The 18555-nt window shown below is 31.8% G+C and overlaps 2 long non-coding RNA genes across 2 annotated transcripts; both read left to right on the forward strand.

Annotated features, from left to right (window-relative positions):
- The first annotated feature begins 1173 nt into the window (after positions 1-1173).
- Positions 1174-5259, forward strand: LOC127901122 (uncharacterized). Its single transcript, XR_008053214.1, has 2 exons — positions 1174-1609; positions 4752-5259. It is a non-coding gene; the product is annotated as an uncharacterized LOC127901122 (long non-coding RNA).
- Positions 5260-12784: 7525 nt separating this feature from the next.
- LOC127901121 (uncharacterized) lies at positions 12785-16955 on the forward strand. Its single transcript, XR_008053213.1, has 2 exons — positions 12785-13353; positions 16498-16955. It is a non-coding gene; the product is annotated as an uncharacterized LOC127901121 (long non-coding RNA).
- Positions 16956-18555: the final 1600 nt, after the last annotated feature.

Here is an 18555-nt window from a genome sequence, read left to right on the forward strand (position 1 = left end):
TTGAAAAGAGAGTAAGCGAGGTTTCACTGGGTTTGGAGAAGGAGCTCATTTAAATGAAAAATTAATTACAAATAAATCTTGGTCATTAGATTTAATGATGCCACGTGTCAATAGATCTCTTCAAAGATAGGAACTAGAGCGTAGGTTCCCCGTATTTTAATCTTTTGAAAGACAGGAACGGTGCCAATGGTCCCACCTATTTTATTGTTTAATCTGTCCCAAGTATTTTAATATTATTATATCGATTCTATGAATAAAAAGCCGTCTTTGTATGCAATACACGTTGCATACCGAAAATGGGTGGAACTAATGAAAAGCTTCTGTTCTCAAAAACTCTCACCAAGACCGGAACGGTGGCAATGGTCCCACCTATTTTACTGTTTAATCTGTCCCAAGTATTTTAATATTATTATATCGATTCTATAAATAAAAAGCCGTCTCTGTATGCAATACACGTTGCATACCGAAAATGGGTGGAACTAATGAAAAGCTTCTGTTCTCAAAAACTCTCACCAAGACAGACATTAACAACAAATTTTCAGTGAAATGCAAGAGCCTTGCATCCTTCCCTCCCTCTGGAGCTCAAAAGTATTTTCAGGATTTTAACGCAGAGGATGAAAAAGGGAAGAAATGGCTGTTTCGCTTGAGAATTCGCAAGGGAAAGCACAAGAAACCTGTTACATCTGCTGGTTGGCGCCGTTTTGTTCGGCAGAAGGGGCTTAAAATTCATGACAAAGTTTCATTTTTTACAGGACACAACGAAGCAGAGATTGCAACTGGAGTCAAGTACAAGATCAAAGTGCAGAAAGCAGTCATAGTGTTGAAAGCTGTTTTAGGCCATGCACCATGCAGTGGTTAGGAAATATTTTTACATGGAGGCTGCTAATTTACAACTGTTGTAAGGCGCAGCTGCTCACATAAACAGTATTTGGGTCCCCAGTATAAATAGTATTTGGGCCTGTAGTATTTTTATATTTATCTCAGTAAAGTTATAGTAGTTGCAAATTCTGTAATCTAGCCTTGTCCTAAAGTTGTAATAAACCTAAGATGAACTCAAAGTTATATTTTATGTACTTTATACCCGCTCATATAAATAATAAGGGAGCTGAAATGTAATTTAAGGAGATCCTAAACCTAAAGTTGTAATAAAAAAGCAGTCTAAGGCGATTTAAGGCTATTATAAGCTATGTACCATGCACTGTTAAGAAATATTTTTATATTTATCTCGATAAAGTTAGTAATAAAGCATTAAATTTGTACCATCTCAAGTATAGTGGTAAAATCGCTTTTTATTACTCCTCATAAATTTATTATTCCAATACACTTAAACCCGCATAAATTGGTTTTTGCCGTATCGCATTAGATAATTAAAACCCATAAAATCTCTCTTTTTTAATCCATCAAAACACGATCCCTCAAGCAAATCCAACATTCGTTTATTCATCACCGAGTCACCACCGATGCCATTACCCCCATTGCTCGATGCCATCACCCCCATTGCTCGATGCCATCACCGTCGCCAACAAGTGCTTCGTCGTGCGGCGTGAGACTTCCCATCTGTTTCACCACTGACGCGCCTGCACTTTGCCGCTGAATCATCAATCAACCGGTTAGTATTTGGGTTTGATTTTTCAAATTGAACCACAATCAGTTTATTTTTCATTACTTTTATGTTGAAGCATGTCTTTTTCTTTCTGGGTTTGAATTTTTTTTTTTTTTTGGCTGCTGTTGTTGTGGGTAGCTATTAATTTCGTCAGTACTTTTTAGTTGGCTTCATGAGTTGTTTTTATATTTTTACTTACAATTAAATCTTGTTTAAATCTGAGCAAATAGACTAATTTTGCTTTTGAGAAAATTAATTAAATAGTTAAACAAGTAATTAAAAAATTAATTAGTTGATGCGATTATACGGAGAAGAGTGGAGGGAGTAGAGATGGAGAACAGGGAATTGGAGGGGATTTGTATGTATAGTTGGATGGTAGGATTTGGAACGGTGTCGTCTACCTGTACAAATCTAAGATATTCGATGATTTTTAGGAATCAAACTTTAATCTAAACTTGCATATGAGTGTGGAAATTTTACTGCAAAGTACTGATTAACGTTCTCATGTTTTGAATTGATAGATCACTTAGACTTTTAGTTTTCTAGCATTTTGGACTATGGTATTCTCATATGCTTGTCTCGTTGACATTATTCCCAGGTTTTTTTGGTTTTGGACTTGCATAGAGGCTTATTATATGATTTTTGGTTTTGAATTTGCACAAAGGCTTTCTCATAGCTTATTGGTTTTGGATTTGCACAAAAGCTTTTCTCATAGCTTTTTTTTTTTTTTTTTGGATAAGAGAGTGAATCTTTCATTCTAAATAGGAAAGTACATCAGGAGGAAAGTTGTCCTTCCATGTGACAGATTCGGAGCTTCTCAAAGCTCTTTCAGGAAGAGATTGAGCACAACTGTTACAACATCTTGATACATGTTGAATTGTTATCGGTTGGAACTTTTCCATGTAGCTTTGAATGTCTGAAATAGCCCACAAAATCTGCTTCCTGCTACTGGTTATATTGTTGGCTAAGTTGACCACTTCCATACAATCTGTTTCAATAATCACTGCCGATAATCCTGCTTCTATTGCCATTTCCATCCCCCGTTTTACAGCCTCAGCTTCTGCTGCTGAAACATTCTCTTGGGGCTTTGTGTTTTTTACTGCTACTGTCGCTACAACTTGGCCTTGTGAATTTCTAATAACAACCCTGATTCCTGTAAGCTGTGCCCCTGCCTGAACAGCTGCATCCACATTGACCTTGTAATACCTGATAGGTGGAGGACACCATTGTTTTTGCTTGCTAACACCATCTCTTCTGTTTATCTGCTCCGTTTCATGCACTCTTTGATAAGCCTCTATAGTAGCTTTTGCCTTTGCAATTAATGTTACCGGGCTTAATTTTCTGCCTTCGAAAATAAACTTGTTCCTAGCATGCCATATTTCCTTCCAGACCGTTACCACAAACTCCACCTCTCTCTTGGGCATCTATCTCAACAGGCTCAGTATAAGGCTTAGAATATCTTCTCTCACCATTCCCTGCAATTCAGAATCATCATAATTGTATTTCCAGACCTTCGTAGCCACCTTACACTCCATAAGTGCATGAAAGACATCCTCTACTCCTGTTTTACAGATTTGGCATGTTGGCTCCTGTTGAACTTGTTGGTACTTCAGCATTCTTGAGCTTGAGAGCTAATTGGTAACCACTTTGCACTGTCTATATTCCTTTTTTGTCATAGTGCCATAACCATTCATCATTCTTAGGCCATCTTGGTAGGGGAATTCTCTTAATCATCTCTGAATCCTCTTTTGCAAAGTGCTTCTCAATCAAACTATTCTTCCATTGGTGATCTGCGCCTATTAAGTCTACAACTTTGGTATTTGCTGGTAGAGATGGAGCAAAAAGTGGCCTAAAAGTGGTCGGCCTAGGTATCCAGTTGCTGGCCATAACACAAATTTTATCTCCTCTTCCAACTCTCCATCTTATCCCCTGCTGCAGAATTTCTCTACCTCACAAAATGCTTCTCCAAATAAAGGATGGATTAGAACCAACTTTGGCTTCCATAAAATCAGTTTGTCTCTAATATCTAGCTTTCAGCACTTTGGCCACTAGTGAATCAGGGTATTGTAATAATCTCCAGCCTTGCTTTGCAACTAATGACTGGTTGAAGCTTGAGAGATCTTTAAAACCTATCCCCCCTCTGATTTTAGCCTTACTAATCTTCTCCCATTTTGCCCAGTGAATTCCTTTCTTGTCATTTGATGAACCCCACTAAAATCTCGCAATTGCTCTCTGAATGTCATTGCAAATAGCCAAAGGTATTTTGAAGACACTCATGGCATATGCAGGGACTGCCTGAGCTACAGCATTGATCAAAACCTCTTTTCCACCACTGGAGAAGAATTTATGCTGCCAATTTGATATTTTGCTCAACACTTTGAGCTTAATATCATTGAAAAAGCTGGTCCTCTTTCTTCCCACCATTGAAGGCAGTCCCTAGTACTTCTCATGTCTTGAGGCCACATTCAGCTGAAAAATGTCCTTTATTGCTGCTATTTGTCCCTGTGGGATTTTACCGCTGAAAAACATTAATGACTTGTCATAATTGAAGAGCTGGCCAGAGGCCGAAGTATAGTACTCGAAAATTGCTTTCTCATAGCTTTTTGGTTTTGGATTTGCACAAAGGCTTTTCTCATAGCTCTTTGGCTTTGGACTTGCACAGAGGCTTATATGCTTTTCTCATTGACATTTAGATCCAATTTCTAATTCTTTTTGGATTTACAGTGTTCGGAAAATCATACCTTTTGCTACAATATTGATGCTGCAAATCAATCTGAAAATGCATGCTTAAGTAATTAACAATAACTTTTTTTTTAATATCATGAAATTATTTGAATATCATTACTCGGTGTGAAAATGCATTGCTTGAGTAATTGAAAAAATATTTTTTTTTCTTTTTATTTGTTGTTTTAGATATGGACATGAGAATAGAAATTTTTTCGTCACATGGCAAACGAAATTAAGGTTCATATTCATTGTGATGTTTTTTCTCCATGTTTACTTTATCTGCATTAAGCGATGCAGATAGTTGGCAATATGGTTCAAGCTGTAGCAACTGTGTAATGATCATCCGTGTTATTGATCCAAATATATTCATAATGATGTAGTAAGGGATTTACTTTTGTTTATGATATTGCAAACTTGATAGATGTTTGCGGGGATAGCCTTTGGAAGATATCAATTCGGGGAATTTCCTCAAGAGCCTGCAAGAGGCCTGACTATGTTAGATGAACAAGTTGAAGAAAGGATGCTTGACGTATTTGTTTGATTTTGGGAAGATATATGATGTTAGAGATCAAATCAATAACTCTTTCAGCCAAGCAGACTGAGAACTGATGCTAGAGATGTTTCAAGAGGTTCTTACGGTTTGGAAATGGTATTATTTTCCAATGGAGGTCCTCTAATTCAGATTTGCTTACTGTTGAAATAGTTGTGGTTGATAGTTAGATCTTTTGTCCTATACAAATTCAGCAATGTGTAACTTTATCTACATGTATTGAATCTGCAACTAATTACATGTAATGAATCATTGTGTTGTAAATGATGTAAAATTTTGCTGTTTGAGAAGTGGGTGGCTGAAGCTTATGGGAGGTTTCCTTTGTGAAATTTGATGCACAAATTATTTGATTTAATGATTTGATTCGGTTTTTATTTCATAGGCTATAAATTTGAAAAATGCTGAAAAAATAAACGTTATGTTGCTGAAAATTTAAGGTCATAAGCTTTAATCTTTTTGAAGAATTATGATTTTTTTTAATGTTTATATTAAAAAAATAATGTTAAATTTCTAAAATTTAAGATTTTTATATTTAGTGCTTTTCTAAGTACTAATAAATATTATTTTTTAATTTAAATTAATAATCAAATAAATTAATAGAATCCAATACAAAATATAGTATAACTCAATTAATAGTAGGCTTTGGTTTATTTCAATAAAACAGATAGAGCGTACATATATCTTCATTTTCATATTTATTCTCTACTCCTTTGTCATCGGAGAGGGATAAAGTGTCTAATAGCTGTAGCTTTAGTTAGTTCTTATAGTATTATAAAACTTTTTATATTATAAAATTTTGTTGAGCCCCTTGTACTTTGTTTTATTTCAATGAAACTCTTGGAGTACTAATTTACCCCCTATAATTTTGAATTCCCAAAATACCCTACATTGAATTAAAAATACAATAATTATTAAATAAATTATAATTATAATTATAATAATTATTTTATTATAATTATAATTTTTAAATGGATTATTATTATTATTAACAAGAATAAAAAATATTATAATTAATTAATCTATTATTTTTTAGTTAAAATGTTAATAATAATAATTAACAATAATTACTATTAATAATTAAATTTTGAATAATAATAACAATAACAATAATTAAAATACAAAATAATAATTATGATAAAATTTAATGAAGGATTTTGTACTAATTTGTTACAATTTAATTTATTCTGATTTTGATTCGAAGACAGAATAAACACATAAATGGTAATATAGTTCATTCTAATTATGATTCCTGCTGTTCAAGTAAATAAATTATTCTTATTCCAATTCCTTATTTGGATTCTAGATATTTCGATTCTGACTCATTATGTTTTCAGTTAATTTTGATTTATGTTTAGTGAATGCACTATAAAATTCATAATACTTATTAAACATGTAAAAAAATATAGAGTGGTCTAACTAAATATAAAGTGATTTACAATTTTATAGTGCATTCACTAAAAAAGAATCGAAATTAGTTGGAAATATAATGAGTTAGAATTGGAATAGCTAGAATTAAAATGAAAAATTAGAATCAGAATAATTTATTTACTTGAACTGCATAAATCGTAATTAGAATAAACTGTATTACCATTTATGTGTTTACTTTGTCTTAGAATAAATATTTGAATGGGTTAAATTGTAACAAATTACTATAAACCCTTAATTAATTTTATTATAATTATTATTTTGTATTATAATTATTGTTATTGTTATTATTATTCAAAAATTAATTATTAATAGTAATTATTGTTAATAATTATTATTGACATTTTAACTAAAAATTATTATTAATTATTGTTAATAGATTAATTAATTATAATACTTTTATTCTTGTTAATAATAATAATAATCCATTTAAAAATTATAATAAAATAACAATTATAATTATAATCTATTTAATAATTATTATATTTTTAATTAATGGAGGGTATTTTGGAAATTTAAAATTATAGGAGGTGAATTGGTACTCTGAGGGTTTTGATAAAATAAAACAGAGTATAAGGAAATCAACGAAATTTTACAATACTGAAAGTTTTATAATACTTATAAATAATTTGTAAATAATATAAAATATAGGAGGCTAATTGATATTTTGCTGGTCAGCCGTAATTTACGTTAAATGTAACTTAGGCGGACCCGATTATTGCACGTTTGTTTCTTCTTTGTTTTGGCAGATATAATACAGCCTCTGACGGCTTTGCGCAGCCAGCAATTCCTGGCTTCCATGGTCACTGTGACCATTGGAGCATGTTATGTTAGTGGAGAATTTGTTACGGTCCAAGGAGTATTGGTAGGTGATTGAAACTAGAGTACCAAAACTAGTAGCTGGTGTTGTCTTTAACAGATGCACAAAAGTAAAAAATAGACGGAAACTTTAATATATGATAAATTAATCTTTTCAATTCTCAGCGGTACGACTTTATCTGTATTAGTTTTTTAATTTTGTTTTTCCTCTAATGTTTTAGGGAGAAAGTTTTTTTTTTTTCTTTTTTTATTACATTGTTGTTGTAATAAGATGAAGAAACTATATATTTTAGGCTTTGTAACTTATAGAGGTTATTTAATTTTTACAAAACATTAAATTTCCAAAACACTCTTTTTTTGTTTCAACAATTTTACTTCAATTTTACCATCAGATAACCTGACAAATTTTGTTGCACATTAATGTTCTATTGCAGAGGCGGGTCTTAAAAAGTTGTTGCCTTTCGAGTCTCGCAAGTGGTAACGAGACAAAATAAACAGCAATGAAAATTTTCAATATTATGTAGATGTGTTTACGATTTTATTTTCTTTTAATTTAGTAATAAGTGTATAATTAAGCATGGTGATATGTTATTGGATAATTAATGGGAAATTGGGAATCATATGGTAAATTAGTTAATTACTCTGTCCGCATCATCTAAGCTAACAACTTTTTTTTACGACCATTTTTGGGTTAAATGTGGGAAGTTTCCAATTTCCGGTGAAATCTGTTGTATTTAACGAATGAGAAAAAGGATTAAAGCCGACAAAGGAATCAATTATCTAGAGAAAAATGGGCGTCCCTTTAGCCTTTACCCATCACCTCTATCATTAGCCAGATCGAACCAAAACTCTTCTAGTGGAATCACACACATGAACGCAAACAATAAAGACACACACATGCAGATGCAGCCAAACCCTACTCTAAAAGAAACCCTCGCTATCTATTGAAAGTAATAGAAAAAATCTTATTAGTATTAAAATGATCAACACAAAAGATATATATGATCGACAAGCACTTGCGCGCCTGCCTCTTGGAACTGCCTCAAAATTCCCCAGCACTTAGTATCACGCTTCTTGCCACCGTACTCTTTAAAGAGTACCCCATCACATCTTTTCACAGTGTAGGATTAGGGCAATGGGCACACTCCAACTCATCGCGTCTCCTTTACATTCTTTTATTTGCATCCATTAATTTACTGGCGGCCGGGCTTGCATTTTCCTGATGGGTCCAAAACTTCAATCATCATTTCACCAAGAAGAAAATTGAACACACCATTTTTTGTTGGACTAATTGAACAGACCATTCTCTTACGTTACACGACTTGACAATAACGCGATTATTGGGAGGTGATTAGATGCCCATTTGGTTTCTGGTGCTCCACTTGTAATATAAATTCGCAAAATATAAGATGTGCTGTTTAATTTCTCCTTGCTGAATTCTGATGTGAGAAAAGTAAATTTAATTATTTTTGAAAAAAAAGGAGAATGACATTATAATTTTTTTTTTGGTGGTTTCGAGGAATGAAGCATTGCTTCCAAAATTTGTTGCATCTGAATTTTGACCGATACTATTTTCGGGGCCCCAATAAAGTTGAGAGGTGGCGTCAACAACAACTAGCAAACCCCTGCTTGTGAATTTCCATTTCGACGGAGATTAAATATAACCGGAAGATATTGCAATGGCTTTCAATACACTCCGTCAAATTTCACCTTTCACTACTTTGTGGATTAAGTGCATAAAGACAACATTTACTGTAAGATTCTTAACTTTAATAACATTACAAGTCCCACATCATCTCACACCGTTTAATCGTATTATGGCTATTAGCAAACTACTATATCAAAAAAGCTTAAAATTGATAGTTAAGAAATCAGAGATATTTCAATAAGCCCTCTCAATGAAAAGCGATCTGAGACAAGAGCGCTCAAAAAATTAAATAGGCCAAAAGACAAAGAGCTCGCTCACGAAAATGAGGCAAATCAGAGATGAGACATTGAATCTAATGCAATATTGAAGAAACTAATAAACTGAAAATTTTAAGTAAATGTCCAACATTATTATTAAACGAATCCCTTAGCAGCTGTGGAGATGAAAGTTTATACAATAAAACTAAAAAAAATGAACATATGTGGACTACGTGTCAGAGCCAATCTTCAATACAACTCCTCCAAACTCTGCAAATCCACTTTCAAAGTCCTTGGAAATTGAGACTAAAAAAACTGATATTGATTTGTTACTACATATATTTATTTATTTACTTATTTATGTATATATGGGGATTGGGGCAGATCAGCAGCCTCCTAAAAATTATATCTATTTTTATACTAATTTATAACCATTAGATTTAATATATATCAACAGTCAAAATTTTGAGAAATTAGTAACATAAATACTTAATAACAACAGTAATTAATGTACTTTTTCTCCCCTTATCATTTTCCTTGAAAAACATAATTTCTTCTCCCAAGTTTTCTCAATATTTTTTTTTCCTTGTTTCAGTTTTTCTTTTCTCAATATATATATATATATATAATATCATATTCCAATATTCAAATTAAGAGATTCCATAATCTAAAAAGAAATATTAGATTTAATATAGGGTGAGGATATTTAAACCCATTAAAGTTCTATTTGCACCCATACTTTAAAAAATATTTTTGTTGCTAATATATCCCAAACGTAAATTATGATTTTCGACATTAGACAAGACGATAAAACTAAAGAAAACAATTTAATTCATATGCTCTTCTTTCAAGTTTCAACAGCCGCTTATATTGTGCTTTCAATCTCAACTCATGAAGCCAAACAAAACAATAATGTTTATTGTTAGGCACTTTGAGACAACCTTCAATGTGAAGAAGAATTAAGTGTCATGTAGATTACAAATTGAAGTTCGTCTGCAAGACAAATTTCCTACCAAGACAAGATGATATCTAGTTACAAAGTACATGAAACCAACAAAAAAAAATAATTTCCAGCAAATATTTTTTTATTAACTATGATATTTTACTTTTTACAGGTTTTTTTATTTTGATCTTGGTTTTGAACACAAACAAGTTGACAATGACTAGAGGCATGTATATAGGCGATATTATTTAAACTCGTCTGGATGTATTGCAAACGAAAAATTCTTTAAATCGAATTTGTTAGTTTCTGTGATTGATTCCAATCAAATACTTGTTTAGATGATTGATACTTATCCATAATGTTTTTATATTAATAAATTGGTTTATATTTAAAGGAAATTAACGGGTGTATTAGTTGTTATATTTATGTGTTTAAAATAATTTGAGGACATATTTGGTATTAAGGTGGGTGAATAGAGTAAAATCTTAATTTTCATATTTTAGTAGTGAGCTTTTTTTTTTTTATAAATAAGTTTATAAAATATTTTAGCATATTCAAATAATCTCATCCTTTAATATATTATTACATATTAAACCAACTGAATTAGAAATTAAAAGCATAGTTGTATATATAATATTAAAAGCTATACCTCAGCGAGCTATTAGCCTATTACATCTGAATTGACAGTATAGGTCTAATGTCATTGCTTCGGCATTTAAAAAGGAAATTAAAATTATGTATGTGAACATATAAAATGAAATGTGAAAGTTAATACTTTTTTTTTTTTCATAAGTCACGGAATGGCACATTTATAAGGGCCGCCGGCGCACCATCGAAATTTGGAACTATAGTGAAAGAAAGCAAAACTCAAAGAGGCCGAATAATAAATATTACATGTGCGGGGTAACAAAATAAATATGTCGATCTCAGTTCGCTCTTGACTCTTGTGAAGTCTGTAGCGTGCGTTTGACGCGCATTCGGAGCGTGGTACTGAGGCAATCCGTAAGCGCTTATTCGCTTTTCTCAAATGAGAGGCGCAGGGGTTGTTGTTGGAGATACGGGGACAGTTGGAAGCGCCACGTGCATACTAGAATAAGCAAGGTAACAGGCGTTGCATGGCAGGGAGCGCCGCAGATTCGGTCTCACAAAAACAAAATATCAAAATATAGTATTTTTTTAAATATAAAATTTAATCTTAAAATAAATTTATATCCTCCTTTTTTTTTTTAATTAGAAATAAACGTATGAGATCATTACATTAAAATCTCGGTAAACAAATACTCAATTAGTTAATAATATTGATAATAAAATCTTTTGGTCTCCTCTTAGGTTAATATATTAAATTAATAATATGGCTAAACACATAGATAATAGTTAATAATTAGTCAAACAAAAATTACTAATAAGAAATAACATATAAAATTCATAATATTATCAGGTCTATTATTGAGAACTTCAATTTCTCAAATTAACTCTTTTTCAAAATATACTTCTTATGATTTGAAACTAAAATTAAAACTAATTACCGATACATCATTTTCTTTTTCATATTTCAAATACTTATATAAATTAAGCCTTTGTGATCATAAATAAATAAACCTTTGTGATCATGAATTAATAAGAGTGAAATTTATGTTTTCTCAATAATTCTCAAAAGTTTTCACCATTAGTGGCGCGAGAGAGAGAGTTTTGTTGGACAGCACTATTAATTTGCATATAAGAACAAACGTGTCTTTAATTACAAAGAAAGAAAATGATCAACTTTACTTTTAGAATCGCTTCAAATTCAGAATATCTTCTGAATATCTTTTTCTACTTTTAAAATGTTTTTTAAGTACAAATCTATTCCATGACCGTGCGCTTCTAACCTATTTGATTCCTATTCTTTCAATCAAAGTTAATCAATCCAGTTTTCTCTTTTGCGAGGACCCACAGACAAATTATCGTCCCACTCTTTCAATATTTCTTAAAAGGAAAAAAAAAAAAAAAAAAAACCTTAGCAAATAACTATAGATTTCTTAAAAGGAAAAATCTAAAATTTAAGCACAAAAATGTTAATAATCTAAACAATGAAGAGATTGATGCCGAATCAAAACTACTCAAGCGATTATCACATCTAGCTGACGGAACTTCAACTTTTTCTGTCCCAAGTAATGGTTTTTTGAAAAGTTCTGTCCCCCCACAAGTATTTTAATATTATTATATCTATTCTATAAATAACAAAGCCGTCTCTGTAAGCAATACACGTTGCATACCGAAAATGGGTGAAGCTAATGAAAAGCTTCTGTTCCCAAAAACTCTCACCAAGACAGACATTAACAACAAATTTTCAGTGAAATGCAAGAGCCTTGCATCCTTCCCTCCCTTTGGAGCTCAAAACTATTTTCAAGATTTTCACGCTGAGGACGAAGAAGGGAAGAAATGGCTGTTTCGCTTGAGAATTCGCAAGGGAAAGCACAAGAAACCTGTTATATCTGCTGGTTGGCGCCGTTTTGTTCGGCAGAAGGGGCTTAAAATTCATGACAAAGTTTCATTTTTTACTGGACACAGCGAAGCAGAGATTGCAACTGGAGTCAAGTACAAGATCAAAGTGCAGAAAGCAGTCATAGTGTTTAAAGCTGTTTTAGGCCATGCACCATGATGCAGTGGTTAGGAAATATTTTTACATGGAGGCTGCTAATTTACAACTGTTGTAAGGCGCAGCCGTCACATAAACAGTATTTGGGTCCACAGTATAAATAATATTTGGGCCTGTAGTATTTTTATATTTATCTCAGTAAAGTTATAGTAGTTGCAAATTCTGCAATCTAGCCTTATCCTAAAGTTGTAATAAATCTAAGATAAATTCAAAGTTACATTTCATGTATCTTATACCTGCTCACATAAATAGTAAGTGGGCTGAAATGTGATTTAAGGGATCCTAAACCTGAAGTTGTAATAAAAAAGCAGTCAAGGCGTTTAAAGCTATTATAAGCTATGTACCATGCACTGTTAAGAAATATTTTTATATTTATCTCGATAAAGTTAGTAATAAAGCATTAAATTTGTACCATCTCAAGTATATATAGTGGTAAAATCGCTTTTTATTACTCCTCATAAATTTATTATTCCAATACACTTAAACCCGCATAAATTGGTTTTTGCCGTATCGCATTAGATAATTAAAACCCATAAAATCTCTCTTTTTTATTCCATCAAAACACGATCCATCAAGCAAATCCAACATTCGTTTATTCATCACCGAGTCACCACCGATGCCATTACCCCCACTGCTCGATGCCATCACCGTCGCCAACAAGCGCTTCGTCGTCCCGCGTGAGACTTCCCATCTGTTTCACCACTGACGCGCCTGCACTTTGCCGCTGAATCATCAATCAACCGGTTAGTATTTGGGTTTCATTTTTCAAATTGAACCACAATCAGTTTATTTTTCATTACTTTTATGTTGAAGCATGTCTTTTTCTTTCTGGGTTTGAATTTTTTTTTTTTTTGGCTGCTGTTGTTGTGGGTAGCTATTAATTTCGTCAGTACTTTTTAGTTGGCTTCATGAGTTGTTTTTATATTTTTACTTACAATTAAATCTTGTTTAAATCTGAGCAAATAGACTAATTTTGCTTTTGAGAAAATTAATTAAATGGTTAAACAAGTAATTAAAAAATTAATTAGTTGATGCGATTATACGGAGAAGAGTGGAGGGAGTAGAGATGGAGAACAGGGAATTGGAGGGGATTTGTATGTATAGTTGGATGGTAGGATTTGGAACGGTGTCGTCTACCTGTACAAATCTAAGATATTCGATGATTTTTAGGAATCAAACTTTAATCTAAACTTGCATATGAGTGTGGAAATTTTACTGCAAAGTACTGATTAACGTTCTCATGTTTTGAATTGATAGATCACTTAGACTTTTAGTTTTCTAGCATTTTGGACTATGGTATTCTCATATGCTTGTCTCGTTGACATTATTCCCAGGTTTTTTTGGTTTTGGACTTGCATAGAGGCTTATTATATGCTTTTTGGTTTTGAATTTGCACAAAGGCTTTCTCATAGCTTATTGGTTTTGGATTTGCACAAAAGCTTTTCTCATAGCTTTTTTTTTTTTTTTTTTTTTTGATAAGAGAGTGAATCTTTTATGCAAAATAGGAAAGTACATCAGGAGGAAAGTTGTCCTTCCATGTGACAGATTTGGAGCTTCTCAAAGCTCTTTCAGCAAGAGATTGAGCACAACTGTTACAACATCTTGATACATGTTGAATTGTTATCGGTTGGAACTTTTCCATGTAGCTTTGAATGTCTGAAATAGCCCACAAAATCTCCTTCCTGCTACTGGTTATATTGTTGGCTAAGTTGACCACTTCCATACAATCTGTTTCAATAATCACTGCCGATAATCCTGCTTCTATTGCCATTTCCATCCCCCGTTTTACAGCCTCAGCTTCTGCTGCTGAAACATTCTCTTGGGGCTTTGTGTTTTTTACTGCTACTGTCGCTACAACTTGGCCTTGTGAATTTCTAATAACAACCCTGATTCCTGTAAGCTGTGCCCCTGCCTGAACAGCTGCATCCACATTGACCTTGTAATACCCGATAGGTGGAGGACACCATTGTTTTTGCTTGCTAACACCATCTCTTCTGTTTATCTGCTCCGTTTCATGCACTCTTTGATAAGCCTCTATAGTAGCTTTTGCCTTTGCAATTAATGTTACCGGGCTTAATTTTCTGCCTTCGAAAATAAACTTGTTCCTAGCATGCCATATTTCCTTCCAGACCGTTACCACAAACTCCACCTCTCTCTTGGGCATCTATCTCAACAGGCTCAGTATAAGGCTTAGAATATCTTCTCTCACCATTCCCTGCAATTCAGAATCACCATAATTGTATTTCCAGACCTTCGTAGCCACCTTACACTCCATAAGTGCATGAAAGACATCCTCTACTCCTGTTTTACAGATTTGGCATGTTGGCTCCTGTTGAACTTGTTGGTACTTCAGCATACTTGAGCTTGAGAGCTAATTGGTAACCACTTCGCACTGTCTATATTCCTTTTTTGTCATAGTGCCATAACCATTCATCATTCTTAGGCCATCTTGGTAGGGGAATTCTCTTAATCATCTCTGAATCCTCTTTTGCAAAGTGCTTCTCAATCAAACTATTCTTCCATTGGTGATTTGTGCCTATTAAGTCTACAACTTTGGTATTTGCTGGTAGAGATGGAGCAAAAATTGGCCTAAAAGTGGTCGGCCTAGGTATCCAGTTGCTGGCCATAACACAAATTTTATCTCCTCTTCCAACTCTCCATCTTATCCCCTGCTGCAGAATTTCTCTACCTCACAAAATGCTTCTCCAAATAAAGGATGGATTAGAACCAACTTTGGCTTCCATAAAATCAGTTTGTCTCTAATATCTAGCTTTCAGCACTTTGGCCACTAGTGAATCAGGGTATTGTAATAATCTCCAGCCTTGCTTTGCAACTAATGACTGGTTGAAGCTTGAGAGATCTTTAAAACCTATCCCCCCTCTGATTTTAGCCTTACTAATCTTCTCCCATTTTGCCCAGTGAATTCCTTTCTTGTCATTTGATGAACCCCACTAAAATCTCGCAATTGCTCTCTGAATGTCATTGCAAATAGCCAAAGGTATTTTGAAGACACTCATGGCATATGCAGGGACTGCCTGAGCTACAGCCTTGATCAAAACCTCTTTTCCACCACTGGAGAAGAATTTATGCTGCCAATTTGATATTTTGCTCAACACTTTGAGCTTAATATCATTGAAAAAGCTGGTCCTCTTTCTTCCCACCATTGAAGGCAGTCCCCAGTACTTCTCATGTCTTGAGGCCACATTCAGCTGAAAAATGTCCTTTATTGCTGCTATTTGTCCCTGTGGGATTTTACCGCTGAAAAACATTAATGACTTGTCATAATTGAAGAGCTGGCCAGAGGCCGAAGTATAGTACTCGAAAATTGCTTTCTCATAGCTTTTTGGTTTTGGATTTGCACAAAGGCTTTTCTCATAGCTCTTTGGCTTTGGACTTGCACAGAGGCTTATATGCTTTTATCATTGACATTTAGATCCAATTTCTAATTCTTTTTGGATTTACAGTGTTCGGAAAATCATACCTTTTGCTACAATATTGATGCTGCAAATCAATCTGAAAATGCATGCTTAAGTAATTAACAATAACTTTTTTTTTAATATCATGAAATTATTTGAATATCATTACTCGGTGTGAAAATGCATGCTTGAGTAATTGAAAAAATATATTTTTTTCTTTTTATTTGTTGTTTTAGATATGGACATGAGAATAGAAATTTTTTCGTCACATGGCAAACGAAATTAAGGTTCATATTCATTGTGATGTTTTTTCTCCATGTTTACTTTATCTGCATTAAGCGATGCAGATAGTTGGCAATATGGTTCAAGCTGTAGCAACTGTGTAATGATCATCCGTGTTATTGATCCAAATATATTCATAATGATGTAGTAAGGGGTTTACTTTTGTTTATGATATTGCAAACTTGATAGATGTTTGCGGGGATAGCCTTTGGAAGATATCAATTCGGGGAATTTCCTCAAGAGCCTGCAAGAGGCCTGACTATGTTAGATGAACAAGTTGAAGAAAGGATGCTTGACGTATTTGTTTGATTTTGGGAAGATATATGATGTTAGAGATCAAATCAATAACTCTTTCAGCCAAGCAGACTGAGAACTGATGCTAGAGATGTTTCAAGAGGTTCTTACGGTTTGGAAATGGTATTATTTTCCAATGGAGGTCCTCTAATTCAGATTTGCTTACTGTTGAAATAGTTGTGGATGATAGTTAGATCTTTTGTCCTATACAAATTCAGCAATGTGTAACTTTATCTACATGTATTGAATCTGCAACTAATTACATGTAATGAATCATTGTGTTGTAAATGATGTAAAATTTTGCTGTTTGAGAAGTGGGTGGCTGAAGCTTATGGGAGGTTTCCTTTGTGAAATTTGATGCACAAATTATTTGATTTAATGATTTGATTCGGTTTTTATTTCATAGGCTATAAATTTGAAAAATGCTGAAAAAATAAATGTTATGTTGCTGAAAATTTAAGGTCATAAGCTTTAATCTTTTTGAAGAATTATGATTTTTTTTATGTTTATATTAAAAAAATAATGTTAAATTTCTAAAATTTAAGATTTTTATATTTAGTGCTTTTCTAAGTACTAATAAATATTATTTTTTAATTTAAATTAATAATCAAATAAATTAATACAATCCAATACAAAATATAGTATAACTCAATTAATAGTAGGCTTTGGTTTATTTCAATAAAACAGATAGAGCGTACATATATCTTCATTTTCATATTTATTCTCTACTCCTTTGTCATCGGAGAGGGATAAAGTGTCTAATAGTTGTAGCTTTAGTTAGTTCTTATAGTATTATAAAACTTTTTATATTGTAAAATTCTGTTGAGTCCCTTGTACTTTATTTTATTTCAATGAAACTCTTAGAGTACTAATTTGCCCCCTATAATTTTGAATTCTCAAAATACCCTACATTTAATTAAAAATATAATTATTATTTAATAAATTATAATTATAATAATTATTTTAATATAATTATAATTTTTAAATGGATTATTATTATTATTAACAAGAATAAAAAATACTATAATTAATTAAGCTATTGATTTTTTTAGTTAAAATGTTAATAATAATAATTAACAATAATTACTATTAATAATTAAATTTTGAATAATAATAACAATAACAATAATTAAAATACAAAATAATAATTATGATAAAATTTAATGAAGGATTTTGTACTAATTTGTTACAATTTAATTTATTCTGATTTTGATTCTAAGACAGAATAAACACATAAATGGTAATATAGTTCATTCTAATTATGATTCATGTCGTTCAAGTAAATAAATTATTCTTATTCCAATTACTCATTTGGATTCTAGATATTTCGATTCTAACTCATTATGTTTTCAGTTAATTTTGATTTATGTTTAGTGAATGCACTATAAAATTCATAATACTTATTAAAAAATGTAAAAAAAATATAGTGGTCTAACTGAATATAAAGTAATTTACAATTTTATAGTGCATTCACTAAAAAAGAATCGAAATTAGCTGGAAATATAATGAGTTAGAATTGGAATAGCTAGAATTAAAATGAAAAATTGGAATCAGAATAATTTATTTACTTGAACTGCATAAATCATAATTAGAATAAATTGTATTACTATTTATGTGTTTACTTTGTCTTAGAATAAATATTGGAATGGGTTAAATTGTAACAAATTACTATAAACCCTCAATTAATTTTATTATAATTATTATTTTTTATTATAATTATTGTTATTGTGATTACTATTCAAAAATTAATTATTAATAGTAATTATTGTTAATAATTATTATTGTCATTTTAACTAAAAATTATTATTAATTATAGTTAATAGATTAATTAATTATAATACTTTTTTTCTTGTTAATAATAATAATAATAATAATCCATTTAAAAATTATAATAAAATAACAATTATAATTATAATCTATTTAATAACTATTATATTTTTAATTAAATGGAGG

This window comes from Citrus sinensis, chromosome 3 (assembly GCF_022201045.2).
Source record: "Citrus sinensis cultivar Valencia sweet orange chromosome 3, DVS_A1.0, whole genome shotgun sequence".
Lineage (NCBI taxonomy): Eukaryota > Viridiplantae > Streptophyta > Magnoliopsida > Sapindales > Rutaceae > Citrus > Citrus sinensis.